The sequence below is a fragment of the Kogia breviceps genome, chromosome 3 (genome assembly GCF_026419965.1).
Source record: "Kogia breviceps isolate mKogBre1 chromosome 3, mKogBre1 haplotype 1, whole genome shotgun sequence".
Taxonomy (NCBI): Eukaryota; Metazoa; Chordata; class Mammalia; order Artiodactyla; family Physeteridae; genus Kogia; species Kogia breviceps.
The window spans coordinates 39019336-39044227 of NC_081312.1; the positions used below are offsets into that span (position 1 = coordinate 39019336).

Consider the following 24892-nt stretch of genomic DNA (forward strand, 5'->3'; position numbering starts at 1 on the left):
ATGTCGTACCAATCGTTCAGGGAGCCAACGGGGAGCTTCAGAATCCGAGATTCAGATGTCCCTCTCGTCAGGTCCCTGTTAGGGCGCCACTTGCCGCCAGCCGCAGGGGGTCCTCAAAGTGCAGCAACAATCGACGAGAGGGGGTAGGGAACTGAAAGCACCAAGGTATGGGATCAGAAGGGCACAAAAAACTGATGGTTGCAAGGCAAATTTAATAGCAAAGCATAGCCATATATATACCCCTAAAGCAGGGACTTTACATAGACATTGTAAAGCAGGGACTTTGCATAGACACTGTAAAGCAGGGACTTTGCATAGACACTGTAAAGCAGGGACTTTGCATAGACATTTTTCTATAGAACTGGGCTTCCGTCTCAGCTAGTCGCCACCATATCTGCATCAGCGGGTTTATTGCTTGTTCCACAAAGGCACCAACTTCCCCTCCAGGGTTGCTTTTCCTAGCTTTAGGGAACAACCAGGGACTCCCAGTAACTGAGCAGGTCTCTGGAGCGATTTAGCCAAAGGCCATATCCTTTTTTATGTTCATACCATAAAGTCCAGGATGCACACCAAGGAGAGTACAATCGGGCCCTGAGGCTTATGAGGGTCCTAATGGCGCATTCCTCAGAGGGCAATGCTCGCCACAGTAAGGGTTTACTTGAAGCCTTTTTTACCGTGCCTATTGGTATTCAGAGTTGGAGGCTTCTGCAGCACACTGTCCAGAGATATACGGAAGGCAATGAGGCAACAGAAGAACTCACCACTGTTGTTCCTCAAGTCCCCAGGAGCCTAGGCTGTACACCTTCTTTTTTCCACCTTTCAAACTTTCTTTGCTTGTTGTGTTATCCTGTCTGGGATTTCTCAGTTGTTCCAGTTGATTTTTCATACAGAGATCCAAACCATTCAATGGAACCATTCAATAAAAATTCAACCATTTGCGGGCTTCCCTGGTGGCGCAGTGGTTGAGAGTCCGCCTGCCGATGCATGGGACACGGGTACGTGCCCCGGTCCGGGAAGATCCCACATGCTACGGAGCGGCTGGGCCCGTGGGCCATGGCCGCTGGGCCTGCGCGTTTGGAGCCTGTGCTCCGCAATGCGAGAGGCCACAGAGGCCACAGCAGTGAGAGGCCCGTGTATCGCAAAAAACAAAACAACAACAACAACAAAAAATTAATCTGAAAAATCCATTTTCAACTAATGGGTTTGAATATTATTTTGTATTACTGAATATACGTATGAAAAAAAGTAAACTTCAACTCCAATGTCTCACTATATACCAAAAAAGAAGTTTGAGAAAGATTATTGACCTAAAACTAAAAGCTAACATTATATAACCTCTAGAAAAAAGACATGAGAATGAGAATATCTTTGTGAGCTGGGGTTAGGTATACATCTCTTAGGCAGACACAGAAAGCAACCATAAAAGAAAAAAATGTTATGGTATACTTAATCAAAATTTAAACTTCTACTCACAGAAATAGAGCTTTAAGAAAATGAATAAGCAAATATTTATATAACATATATATGAAAATTTATATGCAGAATATACTAAGAATTCTTATAAGTCAAGAATAGACAAAATCCAGTTTTAAAAACATATAAAGGACTTGATAAAGATGATACATGAATACCCAATAAGCACATGCAAGCTTGTATTAGTTTTCAGGACATTAGATATTAAAACCATAATAGCATGTCAATTCAAGTCCTTAGAATGGCTAAAATTAAAAAGGCTGTCAGTACCAATCTTTGGGGAGATGGATAACAACGGAAAGGAAACTCTTATATGTTATTAGTGGGAGAGTAAAATGATAAAAAACAGAAAATTGGAAAACAGTTTGGAAGTTTCTTATAAAGTTAAATATACATATACTGCTACTCTATGATCCAAAAATTTCAGTCCTAGGCATTTACCCAAGAGAAATAAAAACCTGTCCACATAGATACTTGTACAAGAATGTTCCAGCAGCTTTATTCACAGTAGCAATAAAAGTGGAAACCATGTAAATATTTATCAACAATAAAATAATCAGATTCTTGTTTAATCATGCAATGGACTACTTCTTAACAACAATAAAAAATTACACACAACAATATATAAGAATCTCATAAACATTATACCAAAGGAAATAAGCCAGATCTAAAGACTGCATGCTGTGTGTGATTCCATTTATATGAAACCCTAGAACAGCCAAAACAAATCAGAAAAATAGTCACTTTTAGTGTGGAGAAATTACACAGGAAGAGCATGAGAGAATAGTCTGAAGTAAGGAAAATGTTTTATATTTTAACATGAGTATGAGTTACCCAGGTGTATGCCTTCTTCAAAACTACTAGATTTGTACACTTAAGCAGAGGCATGTCACTGTATGTAAATTTCACTTCCAAAGAAAAAAGAACTGTAATTAAATTTTGAAATAGAGAAATTTTCCCAGCTTACCCTTCCCACTCCCTGTGGGAGGGAGATGCAAGAGGGAGGAGATATGGGGATATATGTATATGTATAGCTGCTTCACTTTGTTATAAAGCAGAAACTAACACACCATTGTAAAGCAATTATACTCCAATAAAAATGCTAAATATAAAATGGAGAATTTTTAAATGTTAGGACAATGGGTTGGAAGTTCCTGTTTAAAGTCGTTGAGGTAAGTTTAGGGTTAAAGAAGAACATGCTACAAATTTTTCAATGAGAAAAATGTCTATTAATCTCATTCCATCAAAAAGTAATCTAGAAAGAAAAATGTGAATATATTAAAAAGGATATATGCTGAGAGACAAGCATTTACCTCTCAGATTTGTGTGAAGATAGTCCTTCTACTCTGAACTGGATCACCTCATCTGACAATTCTGTTGCCAGTAATGATGAAAGTGCTATCAAAGTTTGGAAGAGGAAAACAGATTGTACATGGAAGGTGGGTTGGTCCAACAAAAGACTGAAGAGCCCTGGCCTCAGGAGCTATTTCCTCCAGAGCCCTTTTCAAATATGCTTCATGTGTTAATTTTCATTTGGAGATGGAAGAGCAATGTACTGTTAACAATCTGTGTATGTCAAAATCTTCTCTTTATTATGCTCAGTAACAGTGAAAAAGGACTTTTACTTGACCTACAGGTTGTTGATTAGATGAAAACATTTCCTAGATCTAAAAGCTGTTGAATATTTTGTGGGCAAAATAAACAATTTATTAGAATCTCCAGTTTCTCAAATAGTCTACTTACTTAGCTGCAATGCTATCTCATGCTTTGGGACTGGCTAGACCATCTCAGAAAGGACATTTTAGCTCTGGGATTCTTAAGCATTTTAAAAAATGTTTCCAGTCCTCATAAATACTTGTTGTGATAATCAGAATTTCATCTTCTCCCCTAGATACAATTCAGCAGATTATTTTTATACTTTGAAGAATCGGTGCAAAACTTCACTGTCAGAGTGTCACTCAAGACTAAACAGCACAGTACAAAGGCCATGGAGTAATATTTTAACAACCGATCTATTTCTTGACATTACTTCTAGCTGTGCTGCTAATATACATTGCCCTCAAGTCCAAATCAAAAACTGAATCATGAGTAAATATTTGAAATAACCACCAAAATGTGGTACATGGGTCACAGTTTTACCCTCTAAATGTGCCACTAGTAAATTTTACTCTCTGAATATGCTACTAGTAAGTTGAAGACAAGTGTGAGCTGTCCCTGGAAGTTCTCTTTGTTATGTTTTGCATTTTTTCGTTCTGACATAGAACTAGATCTCATTAACGGTAACAATAGTGCATTAGATGATATTGAAATTTAACTTTCCATCATATTCCCATTAAAGTGACATTTCTAGTCAAGTTTTTGTTCTTATGAAACATTCAGTTTTTATGAGGATGAGCTTAACTTGAACCATTATAACACTGCTAACATTATAATGCTGCTAATAATTGTAATGGAAACTGCTATAAGCTTTTATAATTGTTACATTATAGTTAACATGCTGAACCACAGATAATAAGTAATAAAAATTAGGTGGTAGATGTAGCCATTATTATTACTATTATTTTGCTTTGGGGAGAATCCATTTTGTAATATACAAAGTTTATCTGAACAGGAACTTGAGGTGGCAGTGTACTATGCTATGAGCTTAAAATGCTATCATCTCAAAGACCTTCAGAAATATTGTAAATTCTAGAGGATTCTAAAATATATTTTATTTTTTAATATATGAAAGTAAACTTCTTATGATAAAGCATTATTTATTAGAAGGATACATAGTAGAGCAGGAGATTTGATGTCAATATTTTAGTCTGGCCCACAGCCTGAAACTTGGCTTCAGAAAGTGCTGGAGGCGGTGAGAGGAAGACGTGAAAACCAGGCTCCACTAAGTCCTAAAACTGACATTCCCTTCACGTGCCAGGAGCTCCAGTTTCTCCCTCGGCCGACTTTGGTTTTCAGCATGAATAAAGGCAGAGTTTTTCTTGTCAGTAATAGAAAAACATTTTCTCCACTTCTTATTTATATACTTTGTTTTGGATGCCAGAAAATGAGTTAAGTAGTATATCCTAGGTTTCAGATGAGAAAGCAGCTGCTGAAGGAAATTACCAGCATGAGCCTTCTTTTCTGTGCAGCAAATCCATATTCTTATCAATCTGTATTTAAACACATGATATAATAGTCAACTTATGGTAATTCTTTAAATGATTGCAAGCAGCTGGAGTTTTTCAAGTTCTAATGTGCTTAAATATACAATAACTATGGCAGTGATCAAGCTAAATATGGTAGAAATAAAATAACATAAGAAACTATATTTACAATCATTTCAAAGCGCTAACTAGAATTAGAATGATGGCAGAGAGGCTCTAAACTTACTCTTGCAGCTTTCTCTAACTTTGTAGAACAAAACTCTGAACTCTCACCGAAAGGGTAAACCCACCTGATGTGAGATGCTTTTAATTAAGTTGAGCCAGACCCCAGAGTGGGTCAGGAAGGTAAAAAGAGGAAAAATCTTCCTCAGAGCTTTTCTTCTACCACTGTTCTCCTGAATAGGCCTAGAAAATAGTCCAAACTTTCTCCCTGGCACAAAAACATAAAGACATATCTTGTTTTTGAAAATAGTGCATGGTCTTTCCATGATTTTTCAACTCAATTCAACCCTCTTTGAGTACTATTCTATGCTAGGTACATATGTTAGGTCCCAAACCTAGGCCCTAAATATGAAAAAGACACAATTCCTGGGCCTAAAGAATTTAGTCCATTATGGGAGATGAACCCCTTAGTACGAACTATAAAGCAAAGTGATGGCGATGTTTGAAAAAAGCAAAAAAGCATGTCTATGGTACCCCAAATGACTTCATCAGCCATCATTCATTTAAAGGCTTTTTCCTTTGTCATATAGTTTCTATGTTAATGAGAGGATTTATGAGACTGTGCTAGAGAAAATAAAATGTTAAAGGCATACTTATACAGAGCTAGCAATATCTCCTTTGTCAGTAACAAATCTAGGTAATTTTTGTTCCTGCTCAATTATGCAAAAGGAAATTGATAGAAAACAGTATAAAACATAGATGTGAAGAATACAGAGTAACTCAAGGAGATGGAAACGGAGAGGATTATTCAGACTTCAAACAGGACTGCTAACAAAGGTGGCTTTGGTTTCTTGCCACTTCCTTTAGAGCTAGAGAGAACAAGATGATTTTACATATTGGAAGTATAAATTGCTTGTACATAGATTTCCCCTTTTCATCCTCAGACTGGATGAAAGGAAAACTTCCTTAACTGATGGAGAGGCAGTAATAGGTTCAGCTTGATGGATATTATTTGACTTTCCCATTTTCTTCATAGCCCCTTGCCTAGTTTCTAGGGAGAGAGAAAGACACACTTAGAAATTTAAAAAGCTATTTTACTAAATCAGTAATGTTTTAGGGCCCCTTTATCTCAATGTAACACAGAAGGGTTAGAAAGGCTTACCTCCCTCCTTTGTCACAGAACCCCCCTGAAACCTTGGCACCTCGTGTTCTTCAGTTTTTCATTGACAGTACCAGGCAAAGAGCGATATCCACAGGGGCCATGAAAAGGTCTACTGGGGCAGATATTTGTGCATACCCGAGAAACTCTCCCTGGAGATACCCAGAAATAAAGGGTTTTGATTGTGAGGAGGGGGAAATCTTTTCAAAGGGCCTGAATACCATGCATCAGAAAGTGTGAGCAAGTCCCAATTAAATCTGAGTTATTACTACATGTGTGACTCTTTACCTGCCCAGATGTTAACGAGGCTTGGGGCATTTTGGTTATAAAAATAATTGGAAACCATATTAATTTTATACGGCTGCCACAACAAATTACTACAAATTGGGTGGCTCAAAACAACAGAAATTTATTCTCTCACAGTTTTGGAGGTTTGAAGTGTAAAATTAAGATGTCGATAAGATTGGTTTCTTCTGGAGGCTCTGAGGGAGAATTTGTTCCAGGCCTCTCTCCCAGGTCTTCTCTGCCAGCAAGCATTGGCATTCTTTGGCTTGTGAAGGTATCACTCCAATCTCTGCCTCTGTCTTCACGTGGTGTCCTTCCTCTGTGGAAATCTCTGTGTGTCCTCTCCTGTTATTATAAGGACACAAGTCATTGGATTTAGGGCCCACACTAATCCAGAATGACTTCATTTTATCTAATGATTTCTGCAAAAATCCCTATTTCCAGATAAGGTTGAATTTGGAGTGTCATCTGTGTTATATGGACAATGACCTCTATCTTTTGTGAGAATATTTATATATTTAAGGTCCTAACTTAAGCAGTAACACCGAGTCCTCAGAGGGAATAAATGTCTGCAGCAAGTCATGGTTGAAACAGAAACCAGCAAGAAGCATGTTCCTACCTGATCTACAAGGTAGATTTATTATAGGAAATTCTACTTTTAATTATTTCAAATGACATTCTTCTTGGTGTGCATTCAGAAATCCAGAATGTCTTTCATGTAGAATTCCATTGTTATTATGCTTAATTTAGAAAGACTCCTGATAAGTCAATTCATTAAAAAATGGAAAATAAAGGTCATATCATACTTCAGAAGAAGGGTCCAGAAAAACTGCCTGAATCAAGGGTTTGGAAGAACAATGGCTAGTGAAAGTCAAACATGACAAAATCAAATAAAAGATAACAGGGAGTCTGAGATTCTAAAGCCTGCTTTCAGTTGGTATAGTTTTCCTTTCATCCAATCTGAGGATGAAAAGGGGAAATCTATGTACAAGCAATTTATACTTCCAATATGTAAAATCATCTTGTTCTCTCTAGCTCTAAAGGAAGTGGCAAGAAACCAAAGCCATCTTTGTTAGCAGTCCTGTTTGAAGTCTGAATAATCCTCTCCGTTTCCATCTCCTTGAGTTACTCTGTATTCTTCACATCTATGTTTTATACTGTTTTCTATCAATTCCTTTTGCATAATTGAGCAGGAACAAAAATTACCTAGATTTGTTATTGACAAAGGAGATATTGCTAGCTCTGTATAAGTATGCCTTTAACATTTTATTTTCTCTAGCACAGTCTCATAAATCCTCCCATTAACATAGAAACTATATGACAAAGGAAAACGCCTTTAAATGAATGATGGCTGATGAAGTCATTTGGGGTACCATAGACATGCATTTTTGCTTTTTTCAAACATCGCCATCACTTTGCTTTATAGTTCGTACTAAGGGGTTCATCTCCCATAATGGACTAAATTCTTTAGGCCCAGGAATTGTGTCTTTTTCATATATAGGGCCCAGGTTTGGGACCTAACATATGTACCTAGCATAGAATAGTACTCAAAGAGGGTTGAATTGAGTTGAAAATCATGTAAAGACCATGCACTATTTTCAAAAACAAGATATGTCTTTATGTTTTTGTCCCAGGGAGAAAGTTTGGACTATTTTCTAGGCCTATTCAGGAGAACAGTGGTAGAAGAAAAGCTCTGAGGAAGATTTTTCCTCTTTTTACCTTCCTGACCCACTCTGGGGTCTGGCTCAACTTCATTAAAAGCATCTCACATCAGGTGGGTTTACCCTTTTGGTGAGAGTTCAGAGTTTTGTTCTACAAAGTTAGAGAAAGCTGCAAGAGTAAGTTTAGAGTCTCTCTGCCATCATTCTAATTCTAGTTAGTGCTTTGAAATGATTGTAAATATAGTTTCTTATGTTATTTTATTTCTACCATATTTAGCTTGATCACTGCCATAGTTATTGTATATTTAAGCACATTAGAACTTGAAAAACTCCAGCTGCTTGCAATCATCTAAAGAATTACCACAAGGTGACTATTATATCACATGTTTAAATAAAGCAAATAGATCTTGGTTAGTCCACCTGCCAATTCAAGTGTTTCCAAATTTTAACTATGGATAAATGAGGTGAACTCCTCCCTGAATGTCTGGGTGATTCTAGAGTAAATCTAACTTTTCCTTTCCTCAGAAGAAAATGTTTTAGAACTCTCTATGATTGTCCATGTTTTCTCCTCTCATGAGATTCTGTAGAAGTTCTGATATAATATTGTGACAGGTTTTTCTTCAACCTGCCCCTTTTCTCAGGGCCAGTGGGGGGTCGAAGCTGAGTGAAGAGAAAAAAAGTAGGTCAGCTCTTTCAAAAAAAGTAGCAGCCATTAAAAGTAAATATTACCACAGCTACAAGCTCAGGTGGTGACATTCACTCACATCAGCTTCCCCTCTGCTCCTCCACAGCAAACTTGAGAGCTATTGTTACTGACCAGGGAATATTTCCTGTGTAAGAGTCAGTCTTGCTGATTTGTTCTCATATCAGGTACTGCTAGACATGATGGAAAATATGCTAAAGAGATCAGAGTTCTGTACTGAATTTTATAATTTTAACAAATCCCTCTCAGGGCATAGCAGTTAGGAAGAATGGCCTATATGTGGTCGTGGTGGGTAACTCTGGGATAGGCCTGAAAGTGTAAAGGTGCACTGGAGGAAGCTCCAACGCTTTGATCCTTCTTTTCAGTTTCTACAGTATTTGATTCTGACCCTGTCTCTTCTTAATTCCAATCTCTAGGCTCTGTGTAGTAATGACCACCATTTATTTTGCTTTTTTGTTTGTTGGTTTTAATTGAAATTTTTTATTTGAAGTTTCATGTGCAGTTATTTTTTCTTTATAGGTTTCATTTATAATTTCTTTAAAAGTTTTTTTTACAGCTTTATTGGAGTATAATTGCTTTACAATGTTGTGTTAGTTTCTGCTGTACAACAAAGTGAATCAGCTCTATGTATACATATATCCCCATATCCTGTCCCTCTTGCGTCTTCCTCCCACCCTCCCTATCCCACCCCTCTGTACCATGCAGTCCTCTCTAGGGTTTGAGTCCCATTTCTCCCTAATAGTTCTTCCAAAAGGTCATGGCACATGGGGCTCTCTGTCCACATTTGAAAACAAAGGTTGCCTGAGGGGTTTGGGCACCTATCTTTCATTTCTACCTTTATTCCCATTCTTCATCTTGTTTGTTCCTTGTTTCTGTGTGCCTGAATTCTCACTTTCTCTGTAGCCCCTTGCACTCATTTAGAGGAGCTGTCCCACAGGTTTTCTTTCTTCCCCAGGACCTCTGTTTTGTACATCTCCTCTAGGCTCTACAGACTGCAGCTAGGAGGCAATGGAACACACAAACTTTAGGCTTTCCTATCGTTCCTCAGGACCAGGTTCCCCTTAATTGGGAGATGGAGAAAAATCAGGATAAAGGGCACCTTGGAAATAAACAGAAGAGAAACTTTTCTATAATTCATTGTTTCCTAAAAATTTAGATTTCTCATCTAATAAGTGTTGTTAATTGGCTAGACAAATCATAAATGAAGAGGATGAAAGTCCCTGCATATTTAATAGTGCTTTATTCCCTGGTCAAGCACTGGATTTTCACATGGTTGTGGATCCAGTGGCTCAACACAGGAATATAATTACTTTCACTGAAGCAAAGTAAGTGATGACAATTAGATAATCAATCTAATCCTCATGACTATTGTTATGATTGTATTTACTTACTAAGAGCTGCCTAAAGAGAGTAGTTTATTGAAATAATAGCATAAGTGATGAAAGTTAGTGAAGATCAAAGCAAAGATTAATTTTCTATTGAAATGTGCCTTGTGCATAAACCAACATACTAGATTCTTCTTCTTCCTTGTTGAGCAAGTTGATTTTACCATACCACTGTAGAAGTCATCACATTTCAAGTGGATTCGATTTTTTTTCTTGTGGTTTGTCTTCCAAGTTCTGCTTCTCTGTGGACAATACTAGACATCAGCTTACTGTTGGACATTAGCCTTGGCAAATGTAATGGGAGAAGACTTAAGTTAGGAGACCCAGATTCTATCCTACATCTCCCTACATTGGCTCTGTTACTGGGTCAGCTTAGCTAAGCTAAACCATGTTTTTTAGAGCTCCTCTGCATGATTCTGGGTTTGCATGGTCCATAGGAGATATTGTGCACAAGATTTGGTGGATGGAAATCAGGCAGCTCTGAAGGTTGGTGCAGGGCACCAGGCAATTTCGCTTATGCACAAGTGCATGTGCAACTATGTAGTGAAGATGCCAGCTTGTCCTATATACCCATGGCATTGAGGTTGGATATGGTAAGACACAGACATGAGTTCCAGTTTGTTTTCACAAGTTCCAGTTGCCATTCTTTGTCTCCTTCTATTTTTGCAAGTTCCAGTTTGTCCTTGCTCTCATTCACATCCAGTTTTCCAACTGCCCCTCTGGCTAACCTATAGTGCCTTGAGGTTCAACATTAGACACAGAAATAATAGGCTGCTCCAACAACTCCCATAATTGTATGATGTCCAACCCCTAAAATAAATTATTCATTCTATATCACTTGTAGCAGTTCTGTTTCTATGATATAACCTTGACTGGTATATTCTCTAATTAGGTAAATTTAGGTATGCTTTAATTTCTAAAATTAGGATACATATTTGGTTTATATTTATCCTAATTGCTTTGTGAGAATCAACAGGGAAATCTCATATGAAAAACATTGAAGAGTATTTGGCATACAAATGAAGGGTATATATGTGTGTGTGAACAGACACAGGTATACATTTTTACATACTAATTGGTATATTGTCGGTGAGTTTTGCTTTATCTAGGAATAAAATAATTATTAATTTAATTAAAGCTTTTAAAGGTTCAAATTAATTTTAAGACTTCCAAACAAGTGCCCCAGGCAATTTACTTGACACATGCAAATAATATTGAAGATAATTATGGAAGATAATGAAATGCTATAGAGATGTCTGGAAATGCAAAACATTATTCAATTAAAAGATTTTTTTTCATTTTATATCAAATTTGACTCTGCAAACTAATTGCATTCAGGTTTTGATTTCTGACATTAAAAGACAGCCAGTGTTCCTGAATTTTCCTTCCATGACTTTCTGAAAGACAATCAAAATCCATTTTGTCTGATCTCATATCTGTCCTGAATGGAAGAGATATCTTTGTAATTGTTTAAAGTCAGAATGAGCACATATGGAAAGTTCTCTCTGCATGGAACATGATTTATACTACATAATGTTTGTTGAATAAATAAATGGGTGAATGAACCAATCAATCAACGAGAACATGGTCTGCACATATTGATGCCTTCTTACATTGCAGAAGAAGAAAAGCACCTAACTTCTGATGGATTCCTGCCTCATTTTCTAGGTAGAAGCTTTGCCTGTTTCCACAGACTTGCTTTAGTTAACCTGGTCAGAGGGTAAAAACTAGAGACAACTATGCCAAGTGATACTCCAGTTAATATAGGCCATAAGGCTAAGAGAAGTTAATAGTAGCAATGTATTTTCTTTTTGGTTTATCCTTTATGTAATTAATTACACCTACTAAGATTCATTGGTGGCTTCTATTTGATAATATAAAATACTGAGATGAGAGGCCAGGCTGTACAACCTTGTACATCTGACGAGCTGATGAATTTCATGAGTATGAGTTAGGAGTATTTTAGAGTCAGGTAACTTTCGAATGAAAAAGATAAAGATCTTCCAAAATGCCAATTCCTCTGACTCTAACTACCTGGGTTTTTAAAATTTTATATTATGAGAAAGTCAGAGTCATGGAAGTATTTATTCACCCCTTAATTAAACATGTAGGTAGATCCAGTTCTGGCCAATCACATGAGATTGTCAACTGGAAATGAAAGTGTGTGCTCTTGTTAAATGAGTAAAATTAAAGGCCAGGTAGACTGAGATAGATTAAGTACCTCCACTTTAAATCCACACTCTATGCTCCTGTTGGGATACCATGATGGCTGTGATGGATGATGAGTAGTGAAATTACTTGGAATGTAACATAACCCAAGAGTTTTACATAATGACATAATGTTTAAAGACTGTTCCTAAGGAATGAGCAGTACTTCAACTATTTAAGCGTTTTATTTTCATGTAAGACTGAAACTCCAATCAGCTTTTCAAATAAAAATGACTAGAGGAAAAAAAAACCAAATTTTGTCTTAATGACCTAGTGTTGTTAAAAACATTTTTATTTGCATCTTTATGTTTTGTATTCCCTTAGGCAGAAATAAGATCAAGATTATGGAAATTGAATAGTCATCAGGATCGCATTATAGCCTGTTAATATTAAGCAGCCAAAATGTCCTCTTTCACCTGTTATAATGACTGCATTACTCCAATGAGATATTTGTGCTAAGTGATAGATATAATGAAATCTTCAATTTCAGGTCCTTTATGGGGGCAAAGAAGTTAACTGTATATTGGAAAAACTCTTCAGAGCAGAAGGTCATGTTTTTCACTCAAAGGTCATACCATTTAGCGTAATTGATTTAAAATCTCTTGTTTTAATTGGCAACGGTCAGAAAAGGGGAATAACTGAGCAGAACAGAGAGAAGCCTTCATCTATAGGGAAGCTAGATTATTAGAATTCAAGTCATTGTTTTAGAAGGGCAGAAAGGACAAAAACAAGATGGTTAAGACACCCTAGTGCCATGTTACTGGGTGCTTAAAAGTCCATGATTTAGCTATTCAAATTAATTCTATGGTACTTTCATCCCAAGATGAGAATTGTATTCCTGAAAAATTTTTGTAGGAGACTTAGAATTTGTGGTTAAGAAACAAGACCTTGTTTAACAAGTATGATTAAAAATAAGCCAAATTCATTGTGGCAGTTTTAAAATATAGCCCCCAATTCAATGAGAAGTGGGGTGTATATTTCCCCCTCCCCTTTAATTTGGGAGAATTTGTGACTACAAGAGAAATGATGGTAAGTGACTTTTTGAGCTAGATCACAAAGGGAGATAAAACTACTGTGTTGCTCACTGGAGTACTTGTACAGGACCCCTGAGGTTGCCATGCTGTAGAAGTCCATAGAACCCATGCAAAATCACAGGGACAAGCCTGAGACTGAGTGAGAGAGCCCTAGCAGATGCCAGCTGCTCCAGCCCCCTTCTCTTTCAGCTCCAGCTACCATCCAAGTGCAACCTCATGAAAGACATCAAGGCAGAACATACTGCCATGCTCTTTAGAAATTCTTGACCTACAGAAATTGTGAGACATAACAAAAATGATTGCTATATTAAGCTATTAAGCTTTGAGTTAATTTTTCATGCAGTGACAGAGAAAAAGAACATAATTTGGTATCTGGAATTGGACTGTATCTGTAACACAAACCTAAAACAACTGACATTGGCTTTGGACTCCAGTGGTGAGCAGGAGTTGAGTGGACTTGAGGAGTCTGTAAATAGAAGCTAGATAGGCCTCAAGGAGATTGTTAGTGAGGACTTAAAGGAAATTAAGAAAAATGTTATTTGAAGCTGGAGGAAAGGAGATTCATTTCATGTAGTGCAGAATGTTTCACAAAACTCTTAATTATGGAAATATTAAAAATAGAAAATGTATCTCATGAAATGATAGATCTAGCTAAGATTTTTGTGCAGAATATTGGAAGTATAAGCTCTTTTTGCCATGTATGATAAGTTGTAGTTATAAACAGATGAACTACAAAAAGGAATTACTCATTTTTCAAGCATAATTTGGAAGAAATATAAAGGATCCAGGGCTTTCTGGGTGTTAAGATAAAATCATTTCTCAGTGCCAGTCTCTCCAGATGGCAAAAATAAATAATATAACATTTAAATTAAGAAACAGCTTCAGGGCAAAGACCAAATCCTGGGTGGACCTATAAGATTCCTTGTTAAGACCTCAGAAAAATTTAACTGTTTCACATAAATCCTTTCAAACAGAAAAAAAAAGCCTTCTAAAGAGTTTAAGGGCATCCCTGGCAGACCACACCCCCTCACTGGTAAACAATAGGTCCCTAAGAATCTTAGGAGTGTTTTCCCATAGAAACTTCACAGGGAACTCAAGGTAGAAAAGTGTTTATCTTGAAAAGATTTGTGGGTTTGATCTCTGTCTAAGAGAATCAGTTATAAATTGCTACAGAGAAAGCCCATTATCATTTTTAATGTAATTGTGTTAGTGTGGACAGAATGGGACAAAGGCAACACAAATTGCAAAAGAGCATTTGGATCTTGAGTCTTTACAGGCAGGAGACAGTCTGAGAAAATGACTCAGTTGCACACACAGCCTCCTTTTTATGGGAAAGGAATGATAACTCAAGTGGCGGAACAAGGATCCAATAAGATGGAACCAAGAACTCTGAAGAATCAGTCCCAGGTTGCAGGACTGGCTCCTAATCAAGGAACTGCAAACATATGTCTGACTGGGTTTCAAAATTGCTGTGTATCAGTGAACATTGTGCCTGCCATTTCCACCTCCCCTTTCCTTTTGAATAGTTGTGCCTATAGCACTTATCCTATGCCTACCCACCAGTGTATATTGGATGTATAGGAGGAAAATAACTTTTCATTTTAATTCACATATCTTAAAATTGAGAGAAACACACCTAAGGAGATGCATCCAAGGAAACTAATCCAGGGACCCTCGTGCCCTTCTGTAATGAGGTCTTGGGCCTCAGCCCTGAGCCTGAGGCTGCAATGAGATCAAACTTGTGGAGGCTATCAGGAGAGAGTGACTGTATTTTGAATGTGGGAATAATGTAAATAATTTTGGACCAAAGTGCAAATTGTGGAGGTTTACAAATATTACCCCATATTATTTGGTGCTCCATTATTGCAAAATAATGGCTATATTCCCTGTGTTGTACAATATATCCTAGTAACTTATCTATTTTATACATAGTAGTTTATACCTCTTAGTCCCCTAATCCGAACTTGCCCTTCCCCCTTCCCTCTCCCCACTGGTAGCCACTAGTTTGTTCTCTATATCTGTGAGTCTGTTTCTTTTTTGTTATACTCACTACTTTGTTTCATTTTTTGAATTTCACATATAAGTGATATCATACAGTATTTGTCTTTCTCTGTCTGACTTATTTTACTTAGCAAAATACCCCCCAAGTCTATCCATGTTGTTGCAAATGGCAAAATTTCATTCTTTTCATGGCTGAGTAGTATTTTATCATGTGTGTGTGCTGGTGGTACATCTTCTTTATCCAATCATCTGTTGATAGGCACTTAGGTTGCTTCCATATCTTGTCAATTGTAAATAATACTACTATGAACATTGGGTTGCATGTATCTATTTGAATTAGTGTTTTTGAGGTTTATTAGGTATATACCCAGGAGAAGAATTGCTGAGTCATATGGTAGTTCTACTTTTAGTTTTTTGAGAAACCACCATGCTGTTTTTCATAGTGACTGCACTTCCCACCAACAGTGTACTAGGGTTTCCTCTTTTCCATATACTCACCAACATTTGTTATTTGTGTACTTGTTGATCATAGCCATTCTGACAGGTGTGAGTTGATATCTTATTGTGGTATTAATTTGCATTTCTCTGATCATTAACAGTGTTGAGCATCTTTTCATGTGCCTGTTGTCCATCTGTATGCCTTACTTGGGAAAATGTCTATTTAGGTCTCTGTGCATTTCTTTCTTTTTTTAAGACTTTTTTGATGTGGACCATTTTTAAAGTTTTTATTGAATTTGTTACAGTATTGCTTCTGTTTTATGTTTTGGAGTTTTGGCCACAAGGCATGTGGAATCTTAGCTCCCTGAATAAGGATTGAACCTGCACCCCCTGCATTGGAAGGTGAAGTCTTAAACATTGGACGGCAAGGAAGTCCCTTCCCCCATTCTTAATCAGGTTTGTGTGTGTGTGTGTGTGTTGAGTCGTATTAGCTGTTTAGATAGTTTGGCTATTAACCTCTTATTGGTCATATCATTTGCAAATATTTTCTCCCATTCAGTCGGTTGTCTTTTCATTTTGTTGATGGTGTCCTTTGATGTGCAAAAGCTTTTCAGTTTAATCAGATCCCATTTGTTTATTTTTGCTTTTATTTCCTTTGCTTTAGTAGATAGGTCCAAAAAATATTGCTATAATTTTTGTCAGAGTGTTCTGCCTATGTTTCCTTTGGGGAGTTTTATGGTTTCTGCTTTTGTATTTAGATCTTTAATCCATTTTGAGTTTATTTTTGTATATGGTGTTAGATAATGATCTAATCTCATTCTTTTACATGTATTTATCCAGTTTTCCCAGCACTGCTTATTGAAGAGACTGTCTTTTCTCCATTGTATATTCTTGCCTCTTTTGACATCGTTTAATTGACCATAAGTGCATGGGTTTATTTCTGGGCTGTCTCTTCTTTTCCAGTGATCTATGTGTCTGTTTTTTTGTGTTAGTACCATATTGTTTTGATTACTGTAGCTTTGTAGTACAATCTGAAGTCAAGGAGCATGATTCCTCTAGCTCTGTTCTTCTTTCTCAACATCGTTTTGGCTATTTGAGGTCTTTTGTGTTTCCATACAAATTTTTTAATTAGTTTTCCTAGTTCTGTGAAAAATATCCTCGGTATTTTGATAAGGATAATAAGAGCTCATTTAATTAAGATATTTCCAATTATATTGTACTATCTTAAATTAGAAATGCTAATTATTATCCAATTATTTTTATTTATTATACATTGCTCACTAAAACTGTTTCAATGTGATTCTGTAAATCCTTTTTGTATCTTTGTAGAAATATACAAATCATAGGTATATTTTTAAAATTTGTTATTAATATTTTTTATTGGAGTATAGTTGATTTACAATGTTGTGTTAGTTTCTGCTATATAGCAAAGTGAGTCATTAATACATACACATATATCCACTCTTTTTTAGATTCTAATTTCCATATAGGTCATTACATAGATATATTTTAATGTATGTAGTTCTCCATGAAAATACTTAGAACATTTCTTTCTGACTTCCTCATTTGGATACATTAATGACTGACTCAGGTTACAGGTCTCAGAGATAGTAATTTAGAGGTTGTTAATGGAAAAGCCATTAAAATATTTATAAGTTGTATCCCAATAGAAATGTTCTAAATTTCAAGTATACTAGAACTGAAATCCTTGGAAATGAGAGATAGTCATAGAGAAGTTTGTTTGTTGCATGAGCTAGACTTTTGCAAAAGAGAAATCCAAAGTTACAAAGGGATTGATGAATCATGTCTAATAAAGTTTCAAAAGTTTATCTCTATAAATTGTGAAAGCTAGGATCCCTAAACCTCAATAGAATTGAACAGCCCATATCTATCCACCTTTTCCCCTGAGCAAAAGAGGAGATAGATATGAGATGGGTGTCTCAGAGGCATGCAGGGATGAAAGGAGATGCAGCTCTGGAGGGGTTGTGGGGTGGCTAAACTCTCCCTGGAGAAGTGGTATATATATATGCTTTCAGGCTAATATGGTACAGTAAATGTGTTTCTTAAAATGTATCTGCCCCATTTTGAAATGGTGTGATAGCAGGTGATGTTGGTCTGTCTCCCTGAGGGACAAATGGGAAGAGGCAAAAGAAAAACACTCCTGATGGTGCTACTTCATCAGGGACTCTAAAGAGTCAATGTGTGGAAGGTAACAGAAAAGTGTCAGCATAGTAGTGAGAAGAGTAATGTGGTTGGTGGGTGCAGTCCAGAGAACTAGGGTAAGTGTGATGTTTATGAGGTTAGCATGACGCTCTGGGAAAAAGGAGGATTTCTGAAAACCTTCCCACCTCAACAGAAAGAGTATATGGAGTGGGATGAGAGGAGGAGGAGAAAAAAACAAGTTACTAAAGAATAGGGAATACTTATATCCTCCTGACTTTCTTGTTGGTTTAGGAAACTCTATGACACTAACACATAGAGAAAATAAGTGTTTTTCCTTCTTCCTGTCTTAACTGAACTAGAGGAGTGGATAGAAAGTCCACGGGAAAACAAAGGGAAAAGCTTGGGAAACCATCCACCCAGATCACGAGTCCTTTAACATCAAAATTCACAGTTATCCCTTATCGATGTAACTGAAAGTTAGTGAGGAGACTTGCTTTCCTGTTTGATGAGTAGTTATTTTAAGTTCCCCTTATTCTTTTTTCTATTATTCTACTGTGCCTTAGATGTATATAGCAATTTATGTCCACAGAGCTCAAAATATTATACTAGTTATCTCATTTATCTTCAATCCCTGGAATTTTATACCCATGTGAAAATTTCCTAGTCAGATTCTATAAATTCAAAGGTATAAATTTGGGTACCTTTTACCCAAGGGGCTTTTAGATGTTGAGAACTGTCAGGGGCTATTTTTAGACTAGAGGGAATGCAGCATTTCTAAAAATAAGGATTCCATCGACTAGAGCCCTGTGCATTTCTGAAAGCAGCCTTTTGAGCAGACTCATCAGCAGGAATCCACTAATCCACTGACCCTCTCTCTTGGGAGTTGGTAAGTGAGGCAGGTGGCTCCAAAGTTAAAGGCATATTCTGCCCTATATTTTTGTACTGATGGTACAAAGAAATGGATATATCAATTTTCGGATGGCCTCTAAAGCTAGCTATGTACTACAGTTAGATTCCAATTAGCAAGAAGGAAGCTAAATATATTAGAAAGAGTCTGGACCTTCATGAGAATCCATGCTTTAACTCTTACCAGCCCTTTTTAAAAAGAGACAGAAGTAGGAAATCATGCATCTTAGAGTTATGCCAAGGGACCTGAATTGCTAGAGCACAGGGCGAATGTGGTGAGGATGAGTGGTAATTGAAGACGGAGAGGTAGGCTGTGGCCAGACAATATATGGTATGATGAAAATTCTGGATTTTATTCTGAAACAAGGGAAGTTAGTGGAGAGTTTTCAGCCAGGAAGTTCTGGTCTACCCATTAGAAACAGAGACTAGAGTAATCCTGAGAAACAGCTAAGAGACATTTCTGCCCAGCCCCACATACATCCTTACATTTCTCCATGCAAAACACACATAAACATCCTGTCTCTATCCATTAAGTCTCTTGGGCTAAATAGGTTCAGTTCATAAATTTTTTCATTAATGTGCTTTTGAATTCCCTCATTTCCCAGCTTTCCCTTCTTTGAATAAAAGTTAATCTTTGGGACTCAGTATACAAGTTGGCTCCCTCTTCTGTGGGCCAACTTAGCACCAGGCTCTCCTCAGGGCCTCTCACTTCATGGTAGAACCTGATGCCCCACCACCACCTGTGTCCCTGCCACATACAGTCCAGCTGTATGATTAGACCACAGCCTTTAATGGGTATTCCTTTCTTGGCCACATTTGTGGAGTTTCTGACGGCCAGTGGAGATTCTTCCAGGCACAGCATGGCCTCTCTGGAGACAAGTGAAATATAGAAATTCATCACTATTTCACCAAGAAGCCCCCATAAGAGCATTTAACCTGGACACAGAGTGTTGAATTGAGATCTGCAGAATATTTGCAGTGAATTCTGACCTAGATGTGATAAAACTCAGTGTGCTTCCTATCCACTGCCTCAGTATTACTGGATTGAAAGATTGCTGCTTCTTGTTAGGAAGAAGAATTCAAGAATTTCAAGTGGATTATATTAAAATAGACCAGTTTCTTTATGTCACTTCTGTATTCAATTAAAAAATTTTTTTCATAACCTTATTGGATGTTTTTAACTAAATTAACATAGCTTGAATAACATAAATTAACATAGCTTCCAGATCCTGTGGAAGTCTCATACAAGAACATGAGATTTCCTATTACATTCAGTCTAACAAATGCAACCTTAAACATTTTATGGAGAAATTTAAGAAGTAAGGAGTTATCACAACAGGATAACACTACCCTTGTGAAGAAAGAAGGTATCCATGTTCACAAGTGGCCTTTTGATGATGGTACCCCACCATCCAGCCAGATTGTTGATGACTGGTTAAGTCTTGTAAAAAATTAAGTTTTGTGAAAAACATGGTTGTTGTGTTGCTACTGAGTTGCAGGTCTTAGCAGAGCTCCAGTGTTTGTCGTCCTGGTATTAACAGAAGGTGGAATGAAATATGAAGATGCAGTGCAGTTCATAATACAAAAGTAGTGTGGAGCTTTTAACAGCAAGGAACTTTTGTGTATGAAGAAATATTATGCTAAAATATGGATGTGCTTCAAAACTCCAATGACCTTAGAAACAACTATTATAGTCAACAAAACCAGGATGCCTGATGCTGTTGCCTTAGAAGTGGAACTTGAGACAGGTCCTAATTTGCCATCAATACTAGCCAACATGATGGCTTAGTGAGTGAGTCTAATGAAGCTTCCATAGCAGGCTGAAAAGTAGTTTTACCAGATCACAAACTTAGCATAATTATAATCTCTATGTTTCAATTATAGTCAACCTATTTGGATGCTTAACTAAAGATTCTCATTCAGCATTTAATATGTGCTTATTTTTTGTACCAATGGAATGTTCCTTTCCTGAAATCATGCAGAATTATGGTGTCTTTAAATTGATTTGCATGCCAGAATCTTATCAAAGTATAAAAATTTAGGGATATCAGGTGCCAAAATATCAAACACAATACTTGTATATTTTTAGCATCACGCAAAACTGAAATCCCAGGAACCATGAACATTCTAGTACTTATGTTGTTCATTTCTTCAGTCATTTCAAACACTGAAAGTAGGGCCTATATGGTTATTTGCCTGCTCAATTTATGTTTACATCTCCCATATTTGTACCAGTCCACATTAGGTTCGTACAGCCATTGGTATTTACTGAATTTTTACCAAATCTTATGTCGATTATTTAACACCTTCATATGTATCTCCTTTTATGTTCTTTTTTTTAATGTATAAATTTCTTTCTTTCTTTCTTGATTTATTTTTGGCTGCATTAGGTCTTTGTTGATGCACACAGGCTTTCTCTAGTTGTAGTGAGCGGGGGCTACTCTTCGTTGCAGTGCTTGGGCTTCTCATTGTGGTGGCTTCTCTTTGTTGCTGAGCACGGGCTCCAGGCGTGTGGGCTTCAGTAGTTGTGGCAGGCAGGCTCAGTAGTTGTGACTCTTGGGCTCTAGAGGGCAAGATCAGTAGTTGTGGTGCACAGGCTTAGTTGCTCCACGGCATGTGGGATCTTCCTGGACCAGGGATTGAACCTGTGTCCCATGCTTTGGCAGGTGGATTCTTAACCACTGCACCACCAGGGAAGTCCTCCTTTTATGTTCTTATGGAAAATCTCCATTTTGAAAATCTACGTTGTACAGAAGCACATGTTTTTAATGACTCCAGACAAAAAAACCTTACAGCTTATGTTTGTACTTTATGGCACAACTTAATAGGGAGGGTCTGAAAAAATCAGTAAGAGGGGATATTAAATATTTTTCATAAAATATTGCCTTTGTCTTGTATAGAACATGTAGGATATATCCTTTAATTTAGTGAATATTTTTAAAAGGTAGGGTGCTTTATCATGCTTATAATAATTTTCAATTATCAAATTTCTGAAATTCTTATAATTTTCTTATGAACACTGGAAGTTGCTCACCAACTATTATTCTTCTTTGAAGTGTTACTTTTTTCCCTTCTCTCCCCAATCCCTCTTGCAAAAAGAAGTGGGTTTCTGCTAATGAATTGAGTAGACATCTAATAATTTATATGTCTTTTGCATTGTGCAACAAAATATTTGGATACTTGGTCATTGGGGTTTTTTTTTGTTAACTGATAAAATTATGATGTATCTATTTTTTAATTTTTTTTTTTTTTTTTTTTTTTTGCGGTACGCGGGCCTCTCACTGCTGTGGCCTCTCCCGTTGTGGAGCACAGGCTCCGGACGCGCAGGCTCAGCGGCCATGGCTCACAGGCCCAGTCACTCCGCAGTATGTGGGATCTTCCCGGACCGGGGCACGAACCCGTGTCCCCTGCATCAGCAGGCGGACTCTCAACCACTGCGCCACCAGGGAAGCCCTGATGTATATTAATGTTATTTCAACCATATATTTATACTCTCTGGGAAAGTGTGGTTAGAGTTCTGTGGAAGATATCATTTGTCAGTGTTCACCAGCTTGTAAAAACCCTAGTGTAAGAGCTGAAACATCTAAATAAATAATAACATGCAAAATATAAAATAAAATAAAATGTAAAGAGAGCTACTCTTTGCACCTTATTACAGGGAAGCACCCAAGTTTATTCAAGAATTTTATTTTAACCTCCCATCCAGGGCTTAACCCCCAATGGACATGTCCTCTCTAAGGCAAATGTTTTTGATCTCCTTTTTCCTATTACAACTTCCTATCATGTCTCTTATACTCTAAATACTCAGCTCTCTGATACTGATAGAATAATCCTTTCTAAGTTTTCAAATTCTTTTCTTTCTGTGTTTCATTTTAGATAGTTCCTCTTGTTACATCTTCAAGTTCACTAATCTTTTTTTCTGTAATGTCTAATCTGTTTTTAATCCACAACATGTACTTTTCATTATGTGCACTGTAGTTTTCATGTATATAAATTTGATTTGCAACTTCTTCCATGCCTCAATATCTAGAATGCAGTTAAAATAACTGTTTAAATATCTTTATCTGCTAATTTTAGTAATTATATTGGTTCTGGATCTATTTTGCCATTTTTCTCCTCATTATTGGTATTTATATGTTTTTTCCCATGCCTCGTATTTTTGATTGGATATCATTTATTGTGAATTTTGCCTCAGTGGGTATTGCATATTTTTGTGTTCCTATAAGTTTTCTTGAGCTTTGTTTTGGAATGCAGTTAATTTATTGGTAATGCTTTGATTGTTTTAGTTTCTCTTTTTAAGACTTATTAGGTTGTAACCACAGCATTGTTTAGTCTCGGGCTAACTAGTCCCCAATACTGAAGCAAGATGCTTCTTACTCCTTTACCTAATACTCTGTGAAGTGAGATATTTTCCAACCTGGAAGATGGGAACAAGCATTATTCATGCTCCTATATGAGTAACACATTCTGTTCCCTCTAATTCTTTCAGTTAGCTCTTTTCCCAGCCTCAGGTAATTCCCTCCCATGCATATTTTAATTAAGACTATAGGTTGAAAAAACTGAAGACTGACCTTATGGAGATTTTTGGAGTTCTTTCTCTGTGCTGCTCTCCATTTTTGTTCATTTTTGTGAACTGTAGTTTCTTTAGTTTCCTGGATTCTCAGCTCCATTTCAAATCGAGTTCTCTAGGTAAAGTGACCAACTGTCCTAGTTATCCCAGAATTTGGGTGGAACGGTATCATGGGATGCAGAACTTTCACGTTTAAAATTGAGAAAATCTTAGGCAAATTGAAACAAGTTGGTCACCCTCTGTCCTGTTTTCCTCCCTGTGGTATTACAGCCTGGAAACTCTCAAAATAATAAAATGGAGAACCTATAGGATAACCTCTTTGTTCCAGTGTCTTGGGGGTTGCCATCCTACATTGCCTGAAATCCAGGGTCTTAAAAACCATTGTCCCATATTTTGTCTGTTTAATTTTTTCTCCTTTGATTGTTTCAAATGGGATGGTAAATCTTCCATTTTGGCTGGAACTGAAACTCATTCTCTCTTGATTTCAGTCTATTCGGTTTTCTTCACCATCTCTCCCCTGAAAGTGCCCCAATTAGAAGTCACCAATGGGCTGGATGTTGCAAAAGTCCAATGATCAGTTTTCAGATTCATTTTACTCAACCAATCAGCTGTAGTTAACACTTGATTACGAATTTTCTTTGAAACAGCTTTTTCAGTTCACTACCAAAGAATCATCATACATAAGGACTTTCTTCTCATAATTTGTGTGTGTGTGTGTGTGTGTGTGTGTGTGTGTGTGTGTGTGTGTGTGTGTGTGTGTGTGTTACGTGGGCCTCTCACTGTTGTGGCCTCTCCCACTGCGGAGCACAGGTTCCAGACGCACAGGCTCCGTGGCCATGGCTCACGGGCCCAGCTGCTCTGCAGCATGTGGGATCTTCCCGGACCGGGGAACGAACCCACGTCCCCTGCATCGGCAGGCGGACTCTCAATCACCGCGCCACCAGGGAAGCCCCTCTTCTCATAATTTTAAGGAAAGGAAAAAGCTTCTTTCAGCTGAATAAAGTTTGAACTTTAAGTTTCCAGGTAGTGAAAAAGATATTATTTACAGCTATTTTCTAATGTTTTGATTAGAGCAAAATGGTCCAATTCCTTCCAAAAGTGTTCACCTGGACACATGATGACAGTATTTCAGTGACACAAAAATCATATATTTTCCTCATTCAATTTCAAGGAGAAAAAGAAGCTTCACTTTTTCAGAAAAAACAGCCCCATAAACCCGATTCAATTCCTTTTAATTCCAAAAATATTCTTTCAATTTAGGTCTTACAGTTTATGAAACATTAAGTTTAAATATTTTTTATTATTTTTTGGTGAATGAAAATCTTCCTCCTCAATTTTAGCAATAGAATTTTTTACCAAGACAATATTTTAACAGTTGTTCTCTGGACCAGGAGTTATATGGTTTCTTCTGTTGTAATGGGTGATTTTTGCTGCATCTCACATAGAGGTGGTCTCAGTAACAGTGATTATAAGGGACGACAGGTTCAACTACCTACTTACATACACTTTCACATCTACAGGAGAATTTTCAGAGTAAAAAATATTTTTGCCTTTTATATAAGTATATATAGATATGCCTACTCTTTTGTAGAAAAATGTAT

At 37.0% G+C, this 24892-nt stretch overlaps 1 pseudogene; it reads left to right on the top strand.

The window, feature by feature from the left end:
- LOC131752794 (protein tyrosine phosphatase type IVA 1 pseudogene) lies at positions 1-20437 on the top strand (annotated as a pseudogene).
- The last annotated feature ends 4455 nt before the right edge of the window (positions 20438-24892 follow it).